Source organism: Notothenia coriiceps, unplaced genomic scaffold, assembly GCF_000735185.1.
Source record: "Notothenia coriiceps isolate Sejong01 unplaced genomic scaffold, NC01 NC01_scaffold00004101, whole genome shotgun sequence".
Lineage (NCBI taxonomy): Eukaryota > Metazoa > Chordata > Actinopteri > Perciformes > Nototheniidae > Notothenia > Notothenia coriiceps.
In genome coordinates this window covers 36,081-62,322 of record NW_011336802.1, presented here as the reverse complement: position 1 = coordinate 62,322, position 26,242 = coordinate 36,081, and the positions used below count along the sequence as shown (strand labels likewise).

Below are 26,242 nucleotides of genomic sequence, written 5' to 3'. Positions count from 1 at the left end.
CCCCGCAAACCAATTCCACCCGCAGCGCCCGGCTCCCTGCAGCATTTCTTCCTCTCACTCCACTTCTCACACATACAGGTTTGTTCATTTCCAATCTTGCAAGACTGACATCTCCTCCTCCTCCTACATAACACATATCAAATGAGGGATGTGACAGGGGCAGATGAGGAGAAGGAGGAAGATGAGAGTCCCATTTACCACGTATCTATCCTATCTGGATGAATTATAGAGAGGCACGATCGTCTGACAAGGGGGTGGTATGGTCTTGTGTCTGTGGGTTGTTCTTGGGGTAGGCTTGGTCTGTTCACCATGCTGCACAATCTATTTGCTCCACTGCCTGCTTGGCATCAGCCTGTCCATCTGTTTGTCTGTTTGCCTCCTGGCTCTGGGCTGCTTCTCCCTACTGCATCCACTTAAGCGGGGCTTTCTCGGCTGCTGCGATTCACATGTCATCCTGGCCTGCTGCGCAACACAGGATGCTGGTTCTGTGCTCACCTCAACCAAGGTGCAGCCCGGCATCCATACAAATAGGCTTGTAACTCTGACAGGCCAGCCGTGCACATTACTATTCACGCATGCTCTTAGTTGCTAAACTGGAATGAAAACTTCCCGTGCGTTAAAAATGTGGTGGTAAATATATGCTGCTTTTATATCATGCTCTTCTGCTCTTTATGAACTCTTGTAGGACTGTATGTATGCAAGATAGAATGTATACGTTCACAGACATTCATCCGGAGGCAAGGAAACCAACATTTACATCTTGTGGGCCATGCCCAGCTGGGAAGAGACCAAGGGGTAGACCTAGAACCAGGTGGAGGGAAGGCACACAGGGGATAGGGTTGGCCTTGGGAGGCCGCCTTGGGATCCCCAGTCAGAGCTGGTTGATGTGGCCAGGGAAAAGAAAGTTTGGGGCTCTGTGCTGGAACTGCTACCTCCGCGACCCGACCACGGATAAGCGGGAGAAGATGGATGGAATTATGGGCAATGCTCGTGTAATGGGGCTATCTAGATCAGAGTTGCATGATTTTTCTTTTTCAACAGATAGAAATAAAGGGCTGAATGGCGTACAGTTTCCCTGCACCCCCCATATTGGTTAACATTTTTATTTCAAACTTAGTAAATAATGGTGAGCACCACTTCCAATGCTCCCCATGTGTATAACGCAAACTAACATAGTAACTGCAGGGCTGGAGATCAAACCACCAACCTTTCCTCATGGAGGATGATGATATACATCCTGAGCCACAGCCCTCTGTGCTAAAACAATAGCACGGAATAACTTCTGTATATCCAGAAACTTAAAAAAGGGGCACTAATAAATAGTTTGTTTCACTGGGGGAAAGTTGCTGTGTTGCACAGCTGTGGTTTAAAGCAGTCTGAACTAAAGTACACAGTTCCCTCAGCCACTTTGTAGCTGTCACAGCTACTCTGCCCTCCTGGCTCGGCAGCCATGCTTTGACATGGTGCTGAGGAGAGCACTGCTATGGTCAGGAAGGACCCCCAGCATGCATGCAGGACCTGGGTGGGACAAATGGGTCAGTTAGAAATATCTGTGCACTGCTGAGTTTCACCTAGCTGGGTGACAAACGCACCCTACTGAAGTTCAGAGACAGTGTCCACTCAGCGTGCTGCAGCAGCCAAATCCAGTGAGTTAGTGAGACAGACCTGGGGGTGAGTCATTCCTACATGCTCTTCAAGAAGGACCTTTGATATTCAGGGAGATGGCTTCTTGTCATGGATAAAAAAAAAGAAAAAGATCTGTGATGGTGTGTGAGTGTGTGGGTGTTCACCTGCTTCAAACACACAGGAATGTGTGAGGGAGGGAGGCAGCAGCTTTCAAGAGCGAGCTAAGTTGAAGAAAGGAGAACGAAGAGGACGGAAAGACCATTCTGAGCCTGACAGCCAAGCACTGCAAAGGTTCAGCCGACGTGAACGCATCACATTCCAATTTCCTTCATGTAGAAATGTTTACAGGCTGAATCCTCTGCCACATGAACAGCAGGAAAACATTACATTCACTTTACATTGCAACTATAGTGCTGAATTGTGGCTTTTCTAGGCACAATATTGTTTGGTGAAAAGCATCATGATCCATCATTTAGATGTCCCAGTTTGAGAACTATTGTGGCTTGTCAAGATAAAGGGCACAACTTTAACCTGCCCTGCCTTCTCTGTCAGAAAAGTTATATTGTGTTGTTTGGAAAAAGCACCCAGGAGACCTGAGAGCCTGAAACACACAGAGAAACCCACACACGTATACAGTTTGTAAGACAGCTGACTGTTGAAGTGAATTCCTGCCATAGACTTGACAAGGTATGGTTACCGCGACCTGCGTGCTTTCAACATATATCGAGATGTTTTCTGCTACTCCGCTGCGCTGACACACTGCAGTTGATAGCTTATCTTCAGAGATTTGTGTCACTCTGGGACTTTTCAGTCAGGGTAGGGAGGAAAATAGAAAGCCGAACAGTAGTGTGTATATACTCTTAAAAAGTTGGACTTTATGTTTTTAGCAAGTTATTTGAAATACTGTTTGTGAGTGTTTGAACTGGGAACTCTTAACTGTGCCAGAGGCTTAGACACAACTCTTAGGGAGTGTTGCTGTGGACTTTAAAAAAGGGCATTATTTGATTGCTTATTATCATCATTGATAGTATGGGCTTTCAAAATGCACTTAAGTAAAAAGTACCCATAACTAGCAGATGTTTTAAAGAGTACCTGTCCTCACTTTATATGAATAGAACAATGATGTAATTGTTAGCTAATGAATGTTTCCATGCTGAACAACGGCAACATGACAAAGTTCTCATTGGTCCTTCTTCTTTAGAGAAGATCAGGAAATGATGGATACACGGATCGTGTTCAAATCAATAGGCACGCAATGACTCTAAATAATAATGATCACGCCACCAAACACAGATTAAAACTAAAGTAACGAGCCCGTTTTGAAAATGTAAGAAGTAGAAAATACAGGTATTTGTGTTAAAAATGTAAGAAGTAAAAGTAAAAAGTCGTCAGAAAAATAAGTAGTGGAGTAAAGTACTGATACCAGAAACACTTACTTAAGTACAGTAACGCAGTATTTGTACTCCACTACTTCCCACCTCTTTCCCTTAGCATATGACATACAATGTGTTNGTCGTATTGTCATACTGATATTCTGTACAAACTGTGAAGTCCACTGAGACCAATCAATCAATGTTTATTTATATAGCCCAATATCACAAATGTTACATTTGTCTCAGTGGACTTCACAGTTTGTACAGAATATCAGTATGACAATACGACACCCTCTGTCCTCAGACCCTCACATCGTACAAGGAAAAACTTCCGGAGAAAACCCACAGTTTAAAGGGGAACATGGGAGAAACCTCAGGGAGAGCAACAGAGGAGGGATCCCTCTCCCAGGACGGACAGACGTGCAATAGATGCCGTGTGTAAATTGAAAAGATAATACATTTGCAACATAGGTAGTCCAAATGTTTGGAAATGCATGTGTGTATAATATATGACAGTAAAAGAATAAAAGAATAACGTTTAAAAGGGGAGTGATTTGTAAAATATCCATAAAGAAATAGTAAATCTGCTTACAGTTCTGTTTCAAATGGGTGTTGAGAGATGTATCCATAGATCTCTTCATTTTGTTCTCAAAGTGCACCAGATTGATGCTTTTAACTTCAATATTTAAAAATAATAATGGTCAGAGGCAAATCATCGCTCACTCCCGATAGCTATGTGTTAATTTTCAAAGAAGCGATCTGAGAGATTCTAATCAGACGCCCTGAGAGAGATCTGCATAAGCAGGTTAAATATCTAGACCAGTGTGTGATACAAGACACTGCAGTATGGAAAATAATTTGAATTAGCAAAGACAGAAGCATGCGCATAAACAAACAGCTGTGGGCTTGTTGTTAATATTTTGTTAAACTGACAGTTGCTTTTTTTCAACAAAAAAATACAACACAATGTCCACATCAAAAAAGATGGAAGTCATGTTGAACAGTATCGTACACTGCTCTGCTCATCCTGGATGCAGGACGTCAGCATTATAGAACTTGACTTAAATGATCAGACGTCATAGCTAACATTTGTCAGGTTACAAAGAACAAACTCAAATTCAATGTGTCTTTGAATCAAAATCAGGTCAATCAAAAGGACTTATTTTTGATTTCTGACAGAGATTAAAGAGTGCACATTTCCTTAGATACTGCAGGTAAAAATCTGTTGGACGGCACTGATTTTCAGATAGCTTCAAATGAAGGAAAGTCGTGTTGAAATGAATATCCTCCCCTCATGCTGTAGTATTAGGAGTGTATCTGTATCTGCTTTTACTTTTACATATTCTCTTAAATTTTATTTATCATAATTGTTCCACTTTGTGAGAGAAGCTACACTCATGGCATTTTTTTAATAAAAATGCATAATGGTTAACTGAGCTGATTACAATAATCTTTCTTTTTCTTCCCTTGGTTTTATGTTTAAACATAATAGATTAGATACTGTAGGATGTTTTTTTTTCCTAAATCAACTCAATACACAGCTGTGAATGTTGCTAGAAGCGGAAAAAACAGGATCTGACAAGTCATAGGGAACCTTACTGTACATTATTCCTGTTTCTATGCAACAGTCTAATTAGCATTAGCTGGCTGAGAAATGTGCCTTTGTATTATTCAAATGGCCTCGGAGGAACATCTTAAGATGTGCCGCATTTAAAGCTTGAGGGATGTCCACTCTGGAGGACCTTGCATTATTAAGCCACATTTAAAGAAGCATCTTATTCCATCACAGCCTTAAAGTGTCTTTTAAGGCTTTACTCAGAAAGCTCCTTGTGTTTACTGCACATATTAAAATGCAAATGGCTAGAAAGAAAATAGCAATAAGTGCAAGTTAAGCTTCCACACTGTAATTTATGTACAGTATAGTCTCTGCCAGTGGTGGAACTCCATTGTGTGTATGATGTATGCATGAATAGGGAGCTCATCTGTATGAGGGGAAATGTAATTAAAAAGAAAATAAGTGCATTATGCATGCGAATGAGCTGTAGAAGTGAACATTAAAAAGCAGGGAAACACTCGTGTTACACACATATTGTGCTTTCTATTGTTAGCCAGTTATACCTTCATTTATTTCATAACACACTCGTGAATGCTCAGTAGAACGCACACACAGACAACTGTATTTATACAAAGACTGAGATGTGCGTGAAGAAGCAGAGGGACTTCACCCGAGCGCCCCTCTGCCTCCACAGCCGTGCCCTCGGAGCCTCCCCTGGCATGAATGACCATTATGGCTCCATTAGGGCTGCTAGTAGGAGGTCATTATGCTACACTGGAAAAACCAGAGATGAAGATGTCAGTGGGGTCCCATCAGGGGAGAGACACAGACTGAGTGAGAGAAAGACATAACACTCAGTCATACGGCTACACCAGATGTCATGAGAAACAGCAATGAGTCAGCCTCTTAAGTAGTAAGAGAACGGAGAGGAAGGGACATTAAGGAGGGGAGAGGGCAGAGGTAAGTGTAGCAATGACAACAGAAGGGGTTACCTTAACACTACCCTTTTTAAAACATCTGTATATTTTTGGTTAAGTCAATTTAAAAAATCAAAGTTCTCAGGCTTTATTGTCATAAGCACAGCTACAGTGTAGTTATACAATGAACAAAGTCCCCGGCTCCACCAACAATGCAACATAAATATATATAAAACATAAAGCAAGAAAACATAGTCACAAAAAGTGAGTGTAGAAATCAAATAGTGCAAGAGAATGTTGCAAGACTAATGTGCAAGTCATGAAGGAGAAGTTACATATATACATGTAAAATAGAATAAGATGAGCTAAAGATAGAATGTAAAATATAATGCTGTAAAAGTTAAATTAAATACTGTTTATTGTAATAATAGACAAGTGTGTGAGACTCAATGATTAAGTTATGAAGGCACAGAGCTCATGAAGTCCTTAAATTTTCCAACGCGTAGCTCAAGCATCAACAAAGCTGCTGTAGCAGAGAGCTGCTGTGATCCTCCTCTGTACATGTGGCCTACACAGGACATATGCTCGTATACTAATATTCTTGCTAGCACTATCCTGCTGCAAGCAGTATCTCTTCCTGCCGTGGTTAGCTTTTCGGCTATCTCATACTCCTGTGCATTCTCAAGAACCAATAAGCATACAGTTCCGCAAAATGCCTTTCCTCCGTTTTCACCCCATTTAAAGCAAACCATCCGTCATGGATTAGGTGTTGTACTCTGGAGTAGTGATGGTTCTTACTGATATGCAGAGGTCAGGGCAATACATATAGCTTGTGCTACTTCCTGCACTTCCTTTGCCTTATTACTGCCATTGTAAACATCTGCGCTGGAATTAGGGGAGGAAGTTGGGGTCAAACTTTTTAATATGATTAATTTGCATTTAGGCAATTTAAACCGTTAAAGTTTCCAGATGAATCACAAGCGTTAATGCGTTGACAGCCCTTCTATGCTGTATATATTTAGCATCTTCTCATAACACATTCTGAAAAGGGTGTTTGTTTGTTGGAGTTTGTGGCTTGGTTTTTCCATCTGTGTTTCTTTTCTTGTCCATTTGCCATATCCTCTTCTTGTCACATGTCTGTGTCAGATTTGTTTCCCCGTCAGATATAGAGTGTTGGACAGTGCTGCGGTAGCCTCCAGGCCTCTGTATCTCCAACTCCATTAACCAACCATGCCTTAAACACAACAGCACACTACATCATATCCAAGTGACAGGAAATGCCTTCTGAAACGCCTAAATCAGTGTGGAGTAGATATCTCTCACTGTGAACACTCGGGGTGACCTGTTTGGCAAAGTCCCATGCAGTAAGAGACGAGGGGTTGTGCTGCCATAAACGCCCACATGTCTGTCTTTGTTGAGTCGTCCTACTTCAAGATACTTAACCACTACCAGCTTAAGGGATAGTGCTGAAATAAACAAGGTATATTCATGTACAATTAAAAGGAAATTAGATAATGTACAGTTTCTATAAGATAAATACAACTCACAAACAAACTCAGTGTCAGATAGAAACCTGGACAATATCACAACAAATTACATTTGAAAACATTAAGCTGCAGAAATAGTTTCCAGAAGAAGTTAATAGAGAATGACAGAGAGATAAAATAACTGAGAGCTGTCTTTTATAACAAAAAATAACAAGATGAGGATTTGGTTAACACTTTCTACATTCTAAATCACTGTCAAAATGCATTATAATGTCAATAGTTTGCTTTTAATACAGTTCTAATAATAATCATAAAATGTTAGTAAGCAATCTCCAAGTATTATGATACTTGACCTTACCAGTTAGTCGTCCTGAAACACAGGGCACAGAGTGATGGAGGTTGCATGGCATGGAGCTACACCTATAAAAGGTGCCTGTGGTCCATACAACTGTTAGTGACGGAGTAAAAAGATAATAATAATAATACATTTTATTTATATAGCGCTTTTCAAAACTCAAAGACGCTTTACAGTATGAGGGAGGGTAGACAAACAAGGACAGGCAAACAAGTAAATATAGTAATATAAGATGAACAAAAAAAGGCAGTCAAGAGGAAGTTGATTGAGAGGGGGGGGGGGGCTTATGGGTAGACAGAGTTGAAGATGAAGGCTGCTGACCTGCTGACCCCCTTTTCTCTGATGGAGAAGAACATAAAGCTATAGGGAGCAGCTGTCCTCTCAGGAGGTGGGTTTTAGGGTAAAGGAGCTGCTGACCTGTGCAACTGGTGTGAGAGTGACTGCTCCTGGGGGGGGGCATGCCCCTATAAACGGGGGCAGAGCCGACTGAACATATGATAAATTCACCAGAGGTCACACCCGGGCATAGCCCTGAACCACCAGTTGGCCTCCCCAGGGTCCAGTAGCCGTCTGCTGCTTGGTTAAGAGGTATTGTTGTGGACTATATCCAGAAACGAGGCTTCTGCAAGGTCATGTGGGGGTCAAGGACGAGAAGGTATGATGGCAGTGTGGTGATGTGCCACTGAGCCAAAGACCACTTGAGAAAGAACTAGCAAACCTTTTTTCTAGGGTGCAAACTTCTGTGGCTCCTTTTCAGAGAGGCCCTCAGGCTCAGAAGTATTTTCTGTTATACTTCATCACAACGTAGACAAACTAAAAATGTGTTTACATTCAGCTTTATTTCAAGAACTCTCCTGCATTCATTCTGCTCTGTTGACTCTAGATGCAGATGAGCATACTGGCATTGCTCCAGTACTGCCTCACGTGTTGACCCGAGTATCCCTCTTACCTCTAAAACTCCTTTTCAACACTTTGTGTCCAATAAAACTCTTGCTGGCTATAGTCCATTACTTCCTATGTGGATGAGGATGTAGTCTGGGACTCCATGTGCAGTCATTATCAGCTGATCTGAAGCTCTCTCAAGTATTCAGACATCTTATATTTCCCATTCAGTACAATAAGTACCCTGCTTCTTGGCTCCAGTACCGGAGCAGGTGGGGAAAAGAATCACTGGCCTGAGGCTGATGAGGAGCTTACCTGTGTCACGGGTGCATGCAACAATGTCCTCCATAAGACAGATCCCACTGTTTGTGTTTTTACTGCACTCGTGAGACAGCAGTGCTAACGCGAGAACAGGTTTCTATTGAGCTAGAGTTACACAGCAGATTGTTCCTCAGATCATGTGACCATCTTCTTTCCACGCTGGGTGAGCTGTGACCCCAGCAAGTGGTCCCACAGGCCAGAGAGAGTGCTAGAGGGCTGGGAGCAGATGGCCCTCCTGATGCCACACTGACTCACAGACTGACTTTAATTGCCAAGGCTGATCATTAGCCCAATGGCCCTGTGGAGGCCGGGGCCCTGCGTGAGTTGCGGGCCTTAAAATAGGGCCTGACGAGGAGCGCCATGACCTCACACGCTCCAGCAGCTGCGGACCTTTCTCTCTAAAACTTAAAAACACACACAATCAAAGATTCTTAATTTGAAGGCCAAGCAGGAGGAGGGACATTACCAAGAGCCGCTCTCTGCCTTCCAGTCTGTCTGTCTGACTCAGTGTCTCCACAGCAGTGCTGACTGCACACACTCGCACACATTTGCCCATGCAGCCTCTGAGCTCCCGGGCCATGACTCCGCTCCTGTGACAGTAGTGAGTGTGCTGCTCTGACGTCAGCGCCCTGTCTACTTCTGCATGTGCACCCATAGAGCTCCACTGCTCTCAGATCAGTTTGCTCTCCATTAACGGCTCACAATATGGTGTATGTGTGTTTGTGCCTTAGAGCAGGGGTTCCCAAAGTGGGGGTCGCGAGATGATTACAAAATAAAAATGGCAAATAAAAAAATAAAAAATTATAACAAAAAATTGATTAATTTTTTTTATAATTTTTTTAAAAAAATTATTTTTAATAATAACGTTTGCCTAGACATTTTCAGGGGCGGACTAGCCATCTGTATAACTCCCGCGAGAGTGCGAAAACTGAAATTAATTCACTAGCCCCAGCCCCCCCCCCCCGTCGAAAGGGGGTCGCCAGTCTCTGTCACTGTTATTTTGAGGGTCGCGGCCTGAAAAGTTTGGGAACCCCTGCCTTAGAGGCTACCATTGTACAATATGTGTGTTCCTGAGGCAGAGGATGGATGCAACAGGTCAACGCACATGCTCATCAGAGCTCTATCGGACATGTGGTTATGTTTATTTATGTCTGTGGCAATGTTTGTTTACTCTGTGTGGGTGCAGTTTGCACTTGTCTGTCTGCATGCACACCAGTACGTCCACGTGCACAAACACGTGCACCTCCTCGGGTGCCTCCATGAGCACCTGTCTCTGCAAAAACAGCTTCTGCACTCTGACTCAGGCAAAGCTGAAAGGCTGGCTATTTCCTGAAGGTGGGAAGCAAGGCTCACCTCATTTGCCCAGGTCTTAACTCCCCCCAGTACAGCAGACACATCCTCACACACTGAATCAGACAAACAGTCTGCCACGGAGACCCACTGCCAAGGTGCCTGTGGTGGGGAAGATGAGCTGCTGTAAAAAGCAGAGTGGCAACGCTAAAGCTCATTACGTCTGGACTGTTGAGCTGCCGGTGTAAAATGAAACTGGAACTGCCTTGCCTCGTGCACGGCTGCCACCTCCGGACACTGCAGGAGAGCAGCAGGGGGACGGGGTGCAGACATTGTGCTCCTCTACTCTGCAGAGGAGCACAATATGTGTGTGTGTGTGTGTCTGTATGTTGTCTGTGAGAACATGCTCAGTGTCTACTGCCTGTTGTTTTCATCCCGCCCACTGCTCAGGGCTCCAGGCCCGGCTTCTTGGGTAGTTGCTAGGTATCTACTCAGCCCCTTCCCTCTGTCCCATGGTGTATTTTCATTCGCACTGTTAAAATAACACAATATTCTCTGTTATAATGCATTAAAATGTCAATTGAAGTCATTTTGTACACAAAGCAATCCTACAGGTAACCAAATTAGTATTCAATATACTTTATAGGAAACTATACATTATTTGTACGTGTTTTTATTATTGTTTTTGATAATTAAAGCATTATGAATATGTAGAGTGCGTATAACTCTAATTATACAGTGCCTTGACCTAATAATTATTTGTTGACATGGCCGTCTATAATGTACTATAATAAGCTACTGATGCTCTGGAAAATATTAATATTTTTCAGAGTATCAGAAACATTTTATTATGAATATATATATATATATATATACACATGTATATCTACATTATATAACAGATACATACATATATGAACATTAAAAAAATATATTAATAATTCCATCTGCATACTCCCACTTCATGTGGAAACATTGTTTATAGCTCCAGTAGAGGAAGCCAAAGTCTCAGTGCTATTTTTGGGTCATAACACATGTTACCCTACTTGCCCCTGCTATCTAGAGCAGTGTTAGATTGTGTAACCGTAGTGCACACAGCCTGCTGAAATATAATGGAGTCTGCAAGTATTTGACTGGGCTATAAAATCATATTCATGAGATAGTGTCTGTAAAGCTGCTTCTTCTTATTACCAACATTAATACACTGTATTTTATTATCCCTCAGCATTAGTAAATCCAGCAAAAGCAAGTTCACAGTGATCAGTGCAAATCCACAAACACATATTTAACTTGAATGGTGAAATGACACTTAATGCACTCACTTTCATTTAAGAAAACCTGAAATTACCCCCCTTCATCCTTCATCTGTCCCCGCCACCGCCACCCTCAGATCTGGGAGTTGGGCATTAAAATGCATCAAAAATGAAGGCTGTTTACTCGGACACTAATGAGAGGAGGCTAAAGTAGTCTAGTGTAATTAGTATGATTGGCTCCTCAGGGACCACACAGGCAGGACCATAACAAGAGATTCACTCAGAGCTCGCAAGACCTTTTTATACTCTCCGAGTGTCAGGAGTGATGTCAGAGGAGATTGGACTGCAGAGACATGTTGCCTTTACTGATCCCAGGTTGGAAAGGAGCACTGCAGTTAAATGCACTGAAGCAGACCATTACATAAGCACCACTGCAAGGTCAGACATCTGTGTCCTCCTGTCTGCCTCTCTCTATTTAAGTCACCATCATGAACTGCCTTGAGTATTTGGGTTGTGAACCAAGACCCTGTCCCATTTGCAAAGCAGTTTCCCTGTTTTCAGAATGGACTCAAATAATGTTTTCTTATCTATTCTGGCAGATCCTCCCTTTCTGTTTGAAATACATTTTCTCCCTTTGCCTTATTGTTTTTCTCTCTATTCATTTTCCTTTGACTACTGTGTTTGTGTGTGAGATATAAACCGAGGCTTGAGTGGAAGCAGACTGTGTTTAAATCAGTTCTGCAGCATAGGAGCCATTCCCTTTTTTGACTGAAGTGCATGGGAAGACGTACAAAGAAGAGGTCGAAAGTGCGGCTGCACTTCAATAAAGAGCCTAGTTTGTCCTCTTTGATGCTATGCTGCCATGCACTTCAGCTACAAAGAAGCCAAGCTCTTGTCACTGAGAATTGAAGTAAAAGACACTGAGCTTTTCCTGAGCTCTCAACAACACATCACAACATCCCAGTCCCTCACTCCGTATACAGCCGGGTGATGGCTGCTGACTGTGCCGTTTCGGAGGCTAGAGTTACTCTCAAGTTGAGTGTTTAGTAAGCAACGTTGTAATAGAACTTGTGCATTTTTATAAAACATGCTTATTTTGTATTATATTTAGCCTACAATTAATACACATTGTTAAATAAGCGCACACACTTTTTTCACATGTATGAATCCGCATTCCTACATCTTCGTAATGCTTTTAAACAAACTTAAGACTATATACAAAATGTTATGATCATTTTAAGGATTCATAATACTTCCTATTATAAGGTCACTTATCGATGTTTTTTTTCCAAGTATCCTATTGACTTTTATTTCTAATCGTTATAATGCATTGTAATATTGTTATAATGCATTATAATCAATGTTATCCTGTCATTATAAGATTCTGAAGTATTATTGTTATACTTGTTACTATAAGTCAGTATAACATGCTTAATTGTGTGATGAAGAATTATACAGTGCTATAATCCGATTGTAATGCAATACAGTTTATAATGCATTATAGACATGGGAGTCATAGAAGGTTTAAACAAATTCTTAATGACAATTGATTCAGTTAGAGCTAAAGTTGTTTATGAGCCAGTATACAAAACATAATATAGATACTGGTAAGACAATTCACTATACCAGTTCAGACAGCAGCATAGTGAGAACCCGCCTCTCTGAAGTGTCCTTTAGCACATCACTCAACCTCTCCTCTGACCTTCACTCACCATCCCCTTGTAAGTTAACCAGGTACAGTATGTTGGCTTTACAATAAGCCGATGTGACTTGTTGTGTCAGACTCACTGTAGGACATACTGGTGTCTAGTGAAAGACAGTGCAGCTCTCCCACAGCATGAAGCGTTTGCATTCTTTGTGCTTCTGAAAGGTTACCCAGTTTAAATTTGACCAAAAATATCTTCTTCCTGGCCTCTTCTTGTTGTTCAGAAGTATAAGATATATGTGCAATTACCACCATAAAGACGGGCTTTGCTGAGCTCTGCGCTCACTCCACTTCTGTAATTGACTTTTTCTCTGCTCAAAATCAGAGGCCACAAAGTCTTAATGGCAAAGGATCAATGTGCCAATTGGTTTCATTACATACAGAAACCATTACCTCTGGCACAAAGAACTACCGCTTAGGCAAAAGACACACAAAGAAACTACACACTGCCTGCACATATATGTGAACATACAATAAGGAAGTCAGGTGTGATCATATGAACAGATGATGAAGATATTTATAGACAATGCCGCATAATGTATGCACAAGCAAAAATTCTCCTACGTAAGTTTGGTGCATGTACAGATGGAGTGAAGATGTCTCTGTTCAGAGCATATTGTACACCACTCTATACTGCACATTTGTGGTCAAACTACAGAAAAGCAAGTTAACGGAAACTTCAAGTAGCTTATAATGATGCCATGAGAATATTGCTGAAGAGACCTCGATGGTCTAGTGCAAGTGAAATGTTTGTGGCTGCAGGAGTCAATACTCTACAAGCTGTTTTAAGAAATATCATGTATAAATGTATTTGCCGGCTTAATGACTCTGATAATGAAATCCTCTTGGCCTTATCGAACATAAGGTTTAGTACTACACGCTACCAATCACAGCTGTGGAGACATTGGTATAGTTGTCTCTTTGTAGGACACTGATTTAAATTATTCTTAAACTATGAATTTTTTTTATGCTGTGTATGTAATTTATTATATGTAATGTCTTGTCTTTTATCTGGACCCTGAGTCTGCAATAAAGTTTTAATTAATTAATTCATATAATGTAAGTGAGCAACACAACATCGACCATCTACAATAAAGGTTAGGGGTCTTGTTGTTGTGGTTGTTGTTGTATGTATTTTAGAGCACTAACAACATTATTAGTGTACCACATACACACCTACCACAGGTATATGTCCAGGTGAAACCTCTCCAATGGTAAACCATAGCCTGGCTTTAAGTATGAAGAGATACATCATGCCCTGCATTCAGCTGTCATGGAAAAACTGTTCATTTAGAGATCCTTTAATCAGGATCTTTTGATACGGCAAAATCCTATTGAGGTGAAGCTGTATCTGTGGGGACCTCAGTATTGTACAGCAGTCTTTTATTCCAAAGCTGCTGTATTTATATTCCTTTAATGGCATGTAACTCCATCGCTAAAATCACTTTAACAAAAAGTTGATTATTTATGGGATATTTTCAATTTCTTATATCCAGATTTAGGTCGCACTCCAGCAATTTAGTTTTGCACTTCCATTTAGTTTGGGTACTCACACAATAATATCTATTTTTTTTAATTGGTAAAAATATAGTAGGTGGACAATGAGACATTTACTCTTGTAATATGTGTTAAGCTCCAAAAACACAAGATCCTACAATTCCCATTATGCAACTTTATTTACATGATATCTGTTTCTCTCAGATCGTGTTAAAGGTCATTTCATATCTCAATATACTTTTGGAAATATAGCTTATTTTTTGTAACAACAAAAGAATAGCCTTTATGAAAGCCTCACGTATTTGTGGCTTTTCTGTGTGAATCAAATACTTGACTTAAGAAAAGTATTTTTCTTATTTTAACTTCAATTTAGTAGAAAGATTAAAAACAGCGAAATAGTAGAAAGAAAAATAAACTAGCCCTACACTATATCGGGTTGGAAATTATATAGAAATAATATATAAAACCTTTTTCTATGGTTCTGACTTCCAGCCCACCTGGGTGGAGAAATATGTTATAAGCACCACATCCTCCACAAACCCTCTGAGCTAATGTCAATATTAGCAACCACATTTTGAGGAAAAAATGGCAAATCACAAAGATACATCGTTCATTTGCTTTAAGTTGACAAAGTGAAGACATTTTCCTGAATGGTTGCAGATAAAAGGTGTTGCTATTGCAATCAACTGACAATCCCTTCTACAATAAAGAGGTACTAACCCTCAGTGGAAACCAAATAGATAAAACTACCTGGTACCCATTGCAAGTTAAGATCTTTATTTATTTGTACTTCCCTCACCTTCTGTTTCAAACATACAGTCCCATACAGCGTGTGACCTCTGTGCCACATGCACAGACTCCAACCACTGGAAGAAACCAGTCACACACCAAATGAATCTGAATGATTGACAAGCAACCCAGCTCTGTTAATCAAGTTATGCTTACTCTGATTAGGACTTTAATGCGAGTAAGATAACCCGGTTAAGGTGTTTACATGAGAGCTGCAATAATATGCGTATTGCATTAGTGTGGTTATAATTTAATTATTGGTGTGCATGTAAATGCTCTTTCTCTCTCTCTGGCTGATTCCCAGTCCCTCTATTTTATCTGTGTGTGTGGGGGGGGGGGTTCTCTGTGTGTACCGAAGGTCTCCGTTGATCAGAGGAGAGGTGAGACATGAGCATGTGTGCAGCAGTTCATTTGAAAGCCACCTGGCTCTCTGCAGCTCTGTGATTTATGCCTTTGATAACAACAACCAAGAGATGCTTTCAACAACAAAGTAGCGCTGAAGGATGACAACAATGGGACACTTGTCAGTCTGGAGATGAAAAGATGTCTTGCTAGGTGCCGTTCTCTTTTGTAACTTTGATATATACTGTATATTTATTTTTTTCCCGTTTTGCTTATTTGTCTCTATGTGTTTCGCTACATCTTATCAAAGGTTATTGATGAAGCAAAATGTGAAGTGGAGTCAGTTTTTCATCTCTGACAGAACGCCCCCCCCCCTCCTGAGAGGCAGTGTGCTCCGCTGACTGCGTACGACTTATCTACACACTTATTTCCGCTGGCTTGTCCCTCTTACTGTCATACAGTGACAGGAAAAGCATGCCTCTCCGGTATGATTTCTTGTGTATCTTTCTCGCATTTATGACATAAAACAGTGACACCTATATATTGGATTTGTCTACATTTTTACAAGGCAAAATAGACAAAATCCTGCAATGATTAGTTAGTAGACTTTTTTAAGGCAGTGTTTTTAATCCATCCTTTGTTTGGTTTCCATGTATGTGTTTCCAATGAGATTAGTATTAATTATCGAGACCCATCAATACATTTTGTTTATGGCATTTAAATTAGAGTTAGCAATTAAAATATCTATACCCACAGCTTTTGTACTGTTAAGTTACATTTGTACTTATTTTCACTGACAAATGTATAACAAATTACATATAAGGCCTTGGATTGCCAAACCATGATCCATCAATACTGTACTTTTAGTGTAATTCCACCTGCTATTTCAAAAACATATTTAAAAAAAAACTTATCAATAATTGAATAAGATGGGTAATTCTTAAATGAATAGTTAGCTTTGTATTAGCAGCGACTATTGCATATTGTTACTGTTGGTGAAACCAATAGTTATTGCAACTGTTTTATTGTAGTCATTTTTTGGACCTTAGATTTCACAAAATATATTTTTCCATGTTAGAAGCTCTATATGACACGCATTGATTAAGTGCCCTCAGCAGAAGGGGTTTTATCTGAGTATAAGATATTCTCCTTTCTTAAGATATTTGTGTCCAAAATACCTTACAGAGTTCCATGAGAATGAAAGAAACACCTGCGTTCTGACCTTATTCCTCCCATAATTTCTCATTCTCTTTTTCTTCTTCTTCTACTGATGTAGCTGCTGTCCTTCTCTGTTCATCAGTCTCACTCATCTCTGCTCTTTACTGTTCATCTGTCTCACTCCTCCTGTCTGCCCCTGAAACCCACCAGCTTCAGGCTCAAAAGCCTCTTCACTAGCATGTTCCCAAACCAAGCTTCAAGCATAGAATTAAAACTAGGGACACCCAATATTAGATGTATACCAACATCTGAATGTTAGCCTGATAATACACGCTAAGAACAATCTCATCCTGTTGTTGGGTTGACATCTTATTATAAAAGTTATTCTGATGCAGACAATGTTATTCAAAATGTACACATTCACTGGGCAAAATAAGAACAAATCTCAACTTCGGTAACCTATAACATGCGATATGTATTTGTATATTACATAATATACTGTTATATTGTAAAAAATATGTTGGACATTTTTGATGCCGATTTTCTTTCCTTTCTTCAAGCGTTTATCTGCTGCAACTGATAATGTGCCGATATCATTGTGTATCCCTAATGGAAACTTGTGGAGCCAGCAGGATAATCCTGGATAACTGCACTGCAATGCTGGGTTCCATTTGTATGATGGGAATGTCTTTCTTTTTTTTTGTGCATACAGTTAGGCAAAAAAGTTGCTTAACAAAACATTTCATGGTACACATTATTCCCACTTTCCAAACATTGTGTGTAATGTCCTCTTACGTTATACCACTTGAGATGTCCACTGAAAATTAAGTGCTTCATGTAAGTCCTATTACTTTTGAGTTTCAGAAAGATATTAAAATGTGGGCAGAGGCCGGCCCTTCATAGACCCTCTGTAGATTATCAGCTATCCCTGGGCCCCTCCTGTGCATTAGAGAGTTGACAGTTCTTCTTTTAGCAGAAATGAGCGAGGGCTCTGTGTCTGATGGAGCTCCTTTGTCAATGACGGGGGAGCTGCTGCTGGCAGTTTTGGGCCAAAGAACAGAACAGATTACATTAACATCAGTCAAGCTGTTGTCAGACTGCTGGGACATAAATAGGACCTTATTGATGCATAATGCAACAACTTTTCATCGAGACGTTTTCTGAGTAATAGGATCTGAAAGTGGCTATAAAGGCAGTATGTCAAAAAAGATTTGCAGGAATGTATCAGTAAAAATCTGAGGTAAAGTTTAACCCCCATAAAATGTCTAAGAAATATGTTTTTAATCATTTAATAAGACCCTTATAATATTACATTTGTACGCCTGTAATATCATAAAAGAAAATTAGCCTTGCAGGGTTAAACATCTATGCTAGAAAAAGTGCACACACTCTGATGAGTAACTTAAACTGTACAGATAAAGGCAATGTGGCGCTCAGCATGGATATTTCAAGGCTTGGTGATTTACATTAGGTAATGCTGATGTTGACAGCATGCAATGCAACCGCAGAGCAGCTTGAGAACATGTTGACATGTGGAAGAATACATCATCCTTGGTCATGATGGGGCACTAGAATTAATCCGACCAATAAGAGCTACTTTAAAAGCAGTATGATATTCTGCAAAGTGCTTTGACAGTTTTATAATAGGGAAAACAAAGCTCTTGACCTGGCCTATGCAGGCAGTCGCTGCAAGCAAATATCTCAGGAAACCTTGACACAAAAATTGCACTGCGCAGTTTGATCACTGTGACAGTGCCCCTACTGCGTCTCTCCTCCTACTTCAGCACAGTCAAGTTCACAGAGACTCACAAAGTACAGGTGCAGGTGGAAAAGAGCCGGTATGCTCTCAAGAAAAATGCTACTTTACAGGCATAAAGTGCCGACATGTGTTTTGCACTGTCATGAAAATAGTGCTTTGTGTGCCCCAAATGCACATTGTGTTCCCTCAGCACAGACCTGACAATACTATGAATTGAACGTACCACTATGTTGGCAAGTTGCCTTAGCAACGTTTATTATAGGTAGGCAAGGATTTGGACTCATATGGCGTAACATTTGTAACAGTTTCTGAATCTTGGTCAATGTTTGCAAACAGTGGAGTTGGATGAATAGGAATACATGTAAACAATTGAATGCAAAAGTCTTAAGCACGTATGTCTGATGTTTTTGGGGAGAAATACCCAAAATCGGAAAAAAATTGTAATCTAAAACTTAGTTGAGAAAGTTTAATATATTTGCTTAAACTGAAAAACTGAAATGTTGACTTAAATTGAATGTATAATGTAAACTGATTTCACATAACTGTATTAGGTTAATGGAAAGCAATAATATGTTTAAATAAAAAATATTAGATTCAACTTAATAATACCTAGAACTAACCTAATACAGTTATGTGACATTTCTAATGCATTTAATTAAAGTAAACGTTTCAGTCTTTACAGTGACAGAGAAAGAGTGAAACAGCTTTGAGCTTCTTGACAGTCCTCATCATTCTCTGGGTCTAATATTACTTCCTTTCAGTGTGCCCTCCTGAGGAAGGCAGGATTTCTGTGCTACAGGCTTTAGGCAAGAAAGCTGAGGACAGTTCCCCTGAGTCCGGACACCAAGGCCCCCGGGCCTCCACAGCTCATAAACAGATGTGTCCTTGTCCCCAGCCAAGCGCAGCCACTCAAGTGGCAAAGCAGGGGCCCAATAATTGTGAAGAATTGAAAGCTAAATATTGGCTTTATCTCCTCAGTAATAAAAGGGCCATGAAATTGATTTAATGCTGCAGCGCTTCTCTTGGGTGGCTTCTTACAGCGTGAGCACAAAACAATGAGCAGCAGCCATCTATTAATTAACCCACCTAATCCTGCAAAGTTAATCTCTCACCACAACTTTGCCCGCAACTAACTTCCAAGCCAGTGGGTCTATTGGGGGTGTCATGACAATGGCAGCGACGGGAAGATAGATTCAGCACTTAGGAAAGGGGAAGAGAGAGAGAGAGAGTGGGGGAAAAAGGGGTGGGGAGTGCTGTTCCGCACAGCAGCCATGGGGACACTGTAAGTGAAAATGAAGGGGTGCATGGCCATCATTAGCATAGTATCAGAGTTGATTTGTGTTTTTGTGAAAAGAGGCGGAGAAAATCATTTGAGCCCTAGGAATCGGGTCCTTTTAGTTGCCGTCTTTTTTGTATTCTTTTCCCCCTGTCGCCTCTGCCCCCTTTTTTCTCTCCGGGCTGTGAGATAGTTGGGTGGGAAAAGTGCCATTTCTTTCTCTTTTTCACCTGCCGCAACATGCTGGCACCTCACACCCAACACACACATTCACAGTCGTATTGTGTGGACAGAGTTGTGAATTACCTCCTTCTCAGCCGGCTGATGAAAAGCTATGTGTTTTTCTCTTTGGCTGCGGCTCATCTGACCCTGCCCTGTCACCTCCTCCCCCTCCCCCTCCCTCTCATCAGTCTTTTGTGTGAGCCCCTCACGGTGGAACAGCAGTATGAGGCTGACTCAGAAAATAGGTCACCCGCTGGTGCTCCTCTCACCTCCACAGCATTCAAAAAAATAATCCTCTAAGGTGTCCTGTGCCATTTTGTAATGTCTCAACCACAGTCTCCAGAATAGGGCCAAAACATAGAAGAAACTCACACATGAGCACACATACTGTACAGCTAGAAGGAAGAAATCAAGAAAGGCTACAATTGAGGGAATTTAGAGACCATATTTCTTTTTGCCAGTGAGGAAAGTGTTTCCTGTGGAGATAATTTTAGGAAGCTGATTAGGCATAGACGGTGTTGAGCCCAGAGTGAGGAATCTCATCACCAGCGCTAATGACATGCCATTCCTGAGCTGTGAGAGGAGCCGGGCCCTGGGCATGGACCAGCCTCTGCCAGACACCTCTAGCTACCGTGTTCATTAAGGCCAACAATGTAATTAGAATTCACAGATACTGCGGTGGCTTAATTACAGACTGATTATTAGGCTGATATTTGTGGGAATAATCAGACCCTAAAGAGGTGAATTCATATTTGCATGGTAATATTGCCTTTTCACAAACTGACAGTTCGGAGCAACCTTTTGAATGCTTTTAAAGGTACAATCTTGAAAAAAATACTACTAAAATATTACGAAAGTATCAAAAAGCTCAATCTCAACAAGTGAAAAGCACACAGATCGTATTCAGAAACTGTGCCTTTAAATAAGTCGTAAGATTGGACTTCCTCACGGTTATGATGTAACAACTATACATATGTATAAAGGTCAATGTCTGGCTACTATTTAGTTACAGTCATTCTCTTTATGCAATGCTGTTGCAAAGACATCCAAAGCACAAAGGTAAGACATTGCTTGTTTTGGAGAGGAGTCTTAAAGAGCGCTAAAACAGAGCGTCTTAGACAGTGTGAATGCAGGTACATTCAGACAGACAGTATTAGAAATATTACGTGATTTTTCAACTTTAACATGCTTTATTATAAACCCAAAATACGTGCATGAAGCTGAAAATGAGCATATTATGTCTGCTTTTAAAGTTTTCAATATCGAAGGATTGGAGTTCTCTAAATGGTTTAGTGTTCAGCCTTAACAGAAGAGTAGAACGTAACAGATTGATTGACATATCATACAACAGAAGTCTCGGCTTGATTGTGAAAAGTATTCTTTTCTACTGCATATCTTCTACCTGTATAGCCCCACAGCAAAAAAAGCATGGGAATACTTTTATTCTCAGACAAGAGTGGATGATTCTGATTCCATTGAAACTCTGGGTAATTGGGAGCACTCCTGAACAAAATGCAGGACGGTCCCCAGAGGTCGGGCTATTATGCCCAGCTCAGAAGTGGCTGTAATCTTTCATCCAAAGCATGTGACATAAACACCCCCCAGAGCCAAATACTCTCACTAATATAACCAGGGACTTAGTGAATTGTCAGTTTGCTCACAGTTTCATAGATGAATAAGAATGTGCACCTTTTTTCAGTCGGACAGAAATGTTCTACGAGAGGGGAAATTGAGAGGATATGAATTTAAAGTGATGATCATGACAAGTACATTGAAGCTGCACAAAGTATTTTAATGTGATATCCGGTGAGTTGCTCATGGCTATCTCTCTTATTCTGCGTGTGGATCAGTGGGTGTGCGGGGCTTTGAATATCACAGCAGGTTCAGTGAGAGGCTGCTGATAGATGTTGCCCCGACACCAGTCTCTGACAGCTATAGTTTTAGCCCGTAGCTCAGCGCGGGTATCAACATTCTCCTGTAGCTCTGGGACGTGCTCATCCATGTGCAGGAAGTGATGCGTGTGTGTATGTGTGTATGTGCCTGCAGGCTTCCCAGCGACAGCGTATGGACCGGTGGCGGCGGCGGCGGTAGCAGCAGCGCGTGGCTCAGGTAGGGGGGCCCGTGGAAGAGGCGGCTACTTGGCGTACCCACAGAGCACAGGGCCAGGTAAACGCTCTGTCCATGTTCTGTGTGGCTGCTGCTCTCTCCAACTTCTCCTGCTCTGCTTCTCCCCATAGACATAGCCCCCAGAGACCCCCCCCCCTCACACACACACTCTTAAACCTCTTTAGACTGACAGCATTGCACAGAAGAGATTTTATCCAAGATCTCTATAAATACATTTTTTTTTTACACTGTAAAAATCGTTGATCCAACATAACATAATACAAGTTTTTTTAAAGTAACTAGAGAAAACTCAATAATATAGAGAAGATGTAACACTAAAATACATTTGGAAAAATTATATAAAATCAATTCAGCAAAAATGAAAAAAGTCAGCTTGTAAAATATTTTAGATTTGCCTAAACTGAGTAAAATGAGTAAAATGACTTGTTAATGAGAGGAAATAAGAGTATTGCTGTCCAAATTGTAAAAGCAAATACTTTTTTATAATTTTAGCAACTATATTTGTGTATTTCATAAAGTTTATTTTCAATAATTAGTTGATCTAACACAATTCACATTTTAACAAATGATATCTAATTGAAAAACATAACGTTTATATATGGTCCTTCATGTTAAATAACCAAATACATTTCTTCTAAGTTTCAACAACTTCCTGTAACAATGTTATGTTTTAATTTAAACATGAAAACATATCAAATGAAATCAGAGGTGATCAACTTCTGCGGAATTAAAAGAAAGAAAAAATGTTCATGACAAAAACATTTAATATGACCCTGCAGTGAGTTAAATATCAATGTCCTTTTGTTTAGAAAAACTGCTTTTGTTTGCAACTCCAACAAAGCACTCATTATGGAGCTTAACATAGTTTACAGATTCTCCACAGCACTACATGTGTACTGAGTGTCCAACAAAATCTCCTGTAATCACAGTTTCCAAAACACAAACCTCTGTAAAGATACTTTTAAAGTGCGGCTCAATGTCTCATTTGTAAACACAGTCCATTAAAAACACGGGCTTCAATAAAATACCCACACCATTAAAGAAAACTCCGGACAATACCACACATACTTGAGTTAGACTCTATGGTTAGAATACACAAGCCTAACAGCCATGTTCTGTTTTATAAGCCAGGCTACTGTTCTTGTAGGTTCGTTTTACCCTCAGTGTTTTAACTCTTTCAAAGAGTCTTTGATGGACTTCAAAAGTCCAAAAGTTTTGAAAAATAGTTGTGACCTAGGGTGTATATCAGAGAAGAGTGCAGCATGGACTTTATAAAGTCCAGTCAGAGCTGGTCCTCCTCTGTGAAGCGGCTCAGTCAGCGTTATTACTTACTGCTGTTTCATATAGGACATACAACCACACAAGCATTATCAAATGACACTGACACGTGTTGACAAATTCGAAAAATATTGTAATGCTGAAATCTTCTAGTCTTGCAGGAGATACACAGTCTTCTGTTACAGTTTCTATGAAACCCATCTATGTGCTTCTACAGTGATTGTGTGAACTGTAGTCTGTGAGAAGCATATAAATGACACTAAAAGGTAACATACATAAACACTCTAATATATTTCCCTTCACTCAATTTCCCAAGAATAACCCCTTTTTAATTTAGTCTTTAAAATAACCTTTCCTTTGTTCATCTAATAAGTCCACACTCACTGCATCTAAAATAGAATTGAACCAAGATTAAATCGATGCAGGCATCCGAGAGCTAATGACCTAAAACAAATGGCTGCTTCACCTGCTAATTCTACCAAAACTAAAACACACATGAACGGTAGTTTATACCCACAAGTCTATGGGATGTTATCTGAAGCATGAGCAAGGGAAAAAGAGAGAACAGACGAGGAATTATGGTTAGAAGCTGAGAGTATTTCAGGCTAGCCGTTGCAAAGGTCTGTGCAAAACACAGTGCTTTGCTCTCGTCCTCGCAGGGTCCATTGACAGTTTCCTGGCCCTCTCTGCCTAATGAATACAAATGCCATTTCCTTTAGTCTCGTTAATCAATCATTACAAATATATGATATCACATACTTTGCCTCTTAGATTATGAATAAGATAACGTTTAAGTAAGTTACAGTTTTTCATTGAAATCGCCTGGAATAAAACATTTAAATGAATAGTACAAGTTCAAGAGAAAAAGTTGAACAAGGCTATACATTTTCTAAATATTTACCGGAAAGGAAAATATTTACTATGCCAGAAAATGAATTACTTTTCTTTGACATCTGATATATGTAATGGTCACCATCCATGGTAAACTAACCTAGTAATAGACAAATGCCAGCAGTAGTCAGTCATTTCTTTTATTTTCTACCACTGTCCTCCATCTATGTTTCTCTATATGTCTAGTGTCTGGTCAAAGCTTCCTAAACAGTTCACAATTTACTAAGGATTGTTTGCCATGTTGTTGCTAGACAAAATCTTATTCTACTGTTGGACTTGAATGTAGTAAAATACCAAACAGAAAGAGAAGTCAGTGCCTCAGAGATCAGCTCCAATACTCACACACTCCATTAAAGCTCAATTACTGTATACACCTTATTTACACGGATACAAATATCTGCCAAGAGACTTCCAAGAGGAAGCAAGTTTGCACTTGTCTTAAACACAGCATTGATTGACTTGTTGGCTTAATTTGGACATCCTGCTTTCTCCACCCTTACAACTGTAAATCCTTCAATATCTGTCAATAGCAGCTCCCCTGACTGAACACAGCCTCAGGGCTTTAGGGAACGCTGTCTTTCCTAATCAGACATACTATTAGAAGCTTCTTGGTGAAAATCTTTTTCCGTTTTAACTGAAATATTAGCCGTTTGGTGCCGTCTCTCACGGATACACTTAGCTGCTAATATAGTAGGTACAGTACATGTTGCACCTTTTGCTATCAGAAAAGCCTTAATAGTCTAGTTGCCAGCATTGTGAAACCAGAATATGTTGAGTACCCCAACGTTTTATGTATGAAATGTATAGTTAGGGTCCCTAGTAATTACAAACTGCCGGATGCTAACTAACATATGTTGGGCAATTTGCACAATTAGCATATGTTTCGTTACTAAACATTAAATATCATTTTATAGCCATATTTATACCCTGTGGGCTGATTTTGACTACCATGAGTAGCGTTGTGACCATTGCATATAAAGAGCTCGAAATAAGAATGATTACCTCTACTGTGGACAATTTGCATTCAAATAAATAAGCTATCTGTCCAATCCAAATGATAGATCCTTAAAAAGGCTTAAATTGATTCAACATCCTTAATAACCCACAAAACTACTCCAAAATGTTCCAATTCAGCCAAGCCATTTTTACACTATTGTCTGCATAGGTTATAATGCAATGTAATGCTAATTAACGCAACTTATGCAAGTTAGCATCCGGTGGTTTCTATGTGCTGGGGACCCTTACTATACATTTCTAACACAGTACTTTGGGGTACTCGTCATTTCCCGGTTCGAAAACTAACTTGAATGAACTGGCAACTAGATAAAAGTCTGTGCGGTTTTATCTCACTCGGTGTAGCAATTAGAATAAAGGTACACTGAAGGTCAGCAACAATACTCAGGTAGGCTGTGGTGTTTAAAACAATGCTTAATTTGTTCTAAAGGACCAAAAATTGGATTGCCTGTCTACGGTACTTGACATTTTATTTTACACAGGACATTAATGGTGCATTTCCACTACAGCGCGGTTTAAGCGTGCCGTTCCCGGCCCGTTTTTGGTTGCGTTTCCACTTGGCGTAGTACCGGCTAGCGGGTACTATTTCACAGTTTTTCTGGCCCCATAAAATTGAGGTTCTTAGCGGGCCAACAACCAGGCTGAGTCGGGCTGAGTATGCTAAACTAGAGAGAAAATCACAACTACAACAAAATGAACATATTTGCCCGTGATTTAATTGTAATACACGTTTCAAAATGATGCCGAAGTAACAACATACTGATACCGGTTAGTAAAAACCATGAATTAATGTTTTGACAAGTCTGCAGACAGACGGCAGGCGAAAAACCTTTTAAAATGCGTGTTTTATGAATGGAGATCTGCTAAGCTAACGCAGTATATGCTCCGACCGTCCACACTCACAACAACGGCCTATACAGACATACATAAACCAGCGACTGTATTCGCCATGACACAGACAGTCTGTGGTTTGTACTTGTTTAACTTTTGTCTAGTTTCTGAACAGATATGAGGAGCTGTGAGCTTGAGTGCTAGCAGCTAACGGCTGATGTTGTTTTTCTGTGGTTCTCATTGAAGATGACATCACGGCTCCGCCTGCTCTGCGTTACTATAGTTACTGCCCCA

The 26,242-nt window shown here is 40.4% G+C and overlaps 1 long non-coding RNA gene across 3 annotated transcripts in view; it reads left to right on the top strand.

Moving 5' to 3' along the window:
• The first annotated feature begins 5,631 nt into the window (after window positions 1–5,631).
• LOC104942020 (uncharacterized) overlaps window positions 5,632–26,242 on the top strand; it is a 46,584-nt gene continuing 25,973 nt past the window's right edge. For 2 of the 3 annotated variants that reach the window (XR_797956.1, XR_797958.1), the window contains exons 1-4: window positions 5,632–5,642; window positions 9,561–9,569; window positions 12,024–12,028; window positions 21,853–21,973. This is a non-coding gene — a long non-coding RNA (uncharacterized lncRNA). The remainder of the gene's footprint in view (window positions 5,643–9,560; window positions 9,570–12,023; window positions 12,029–21,852; window positions 21,974–26,242) is intronic. The other variant, XR_797957.1, reaches the window with a different exon arrangement.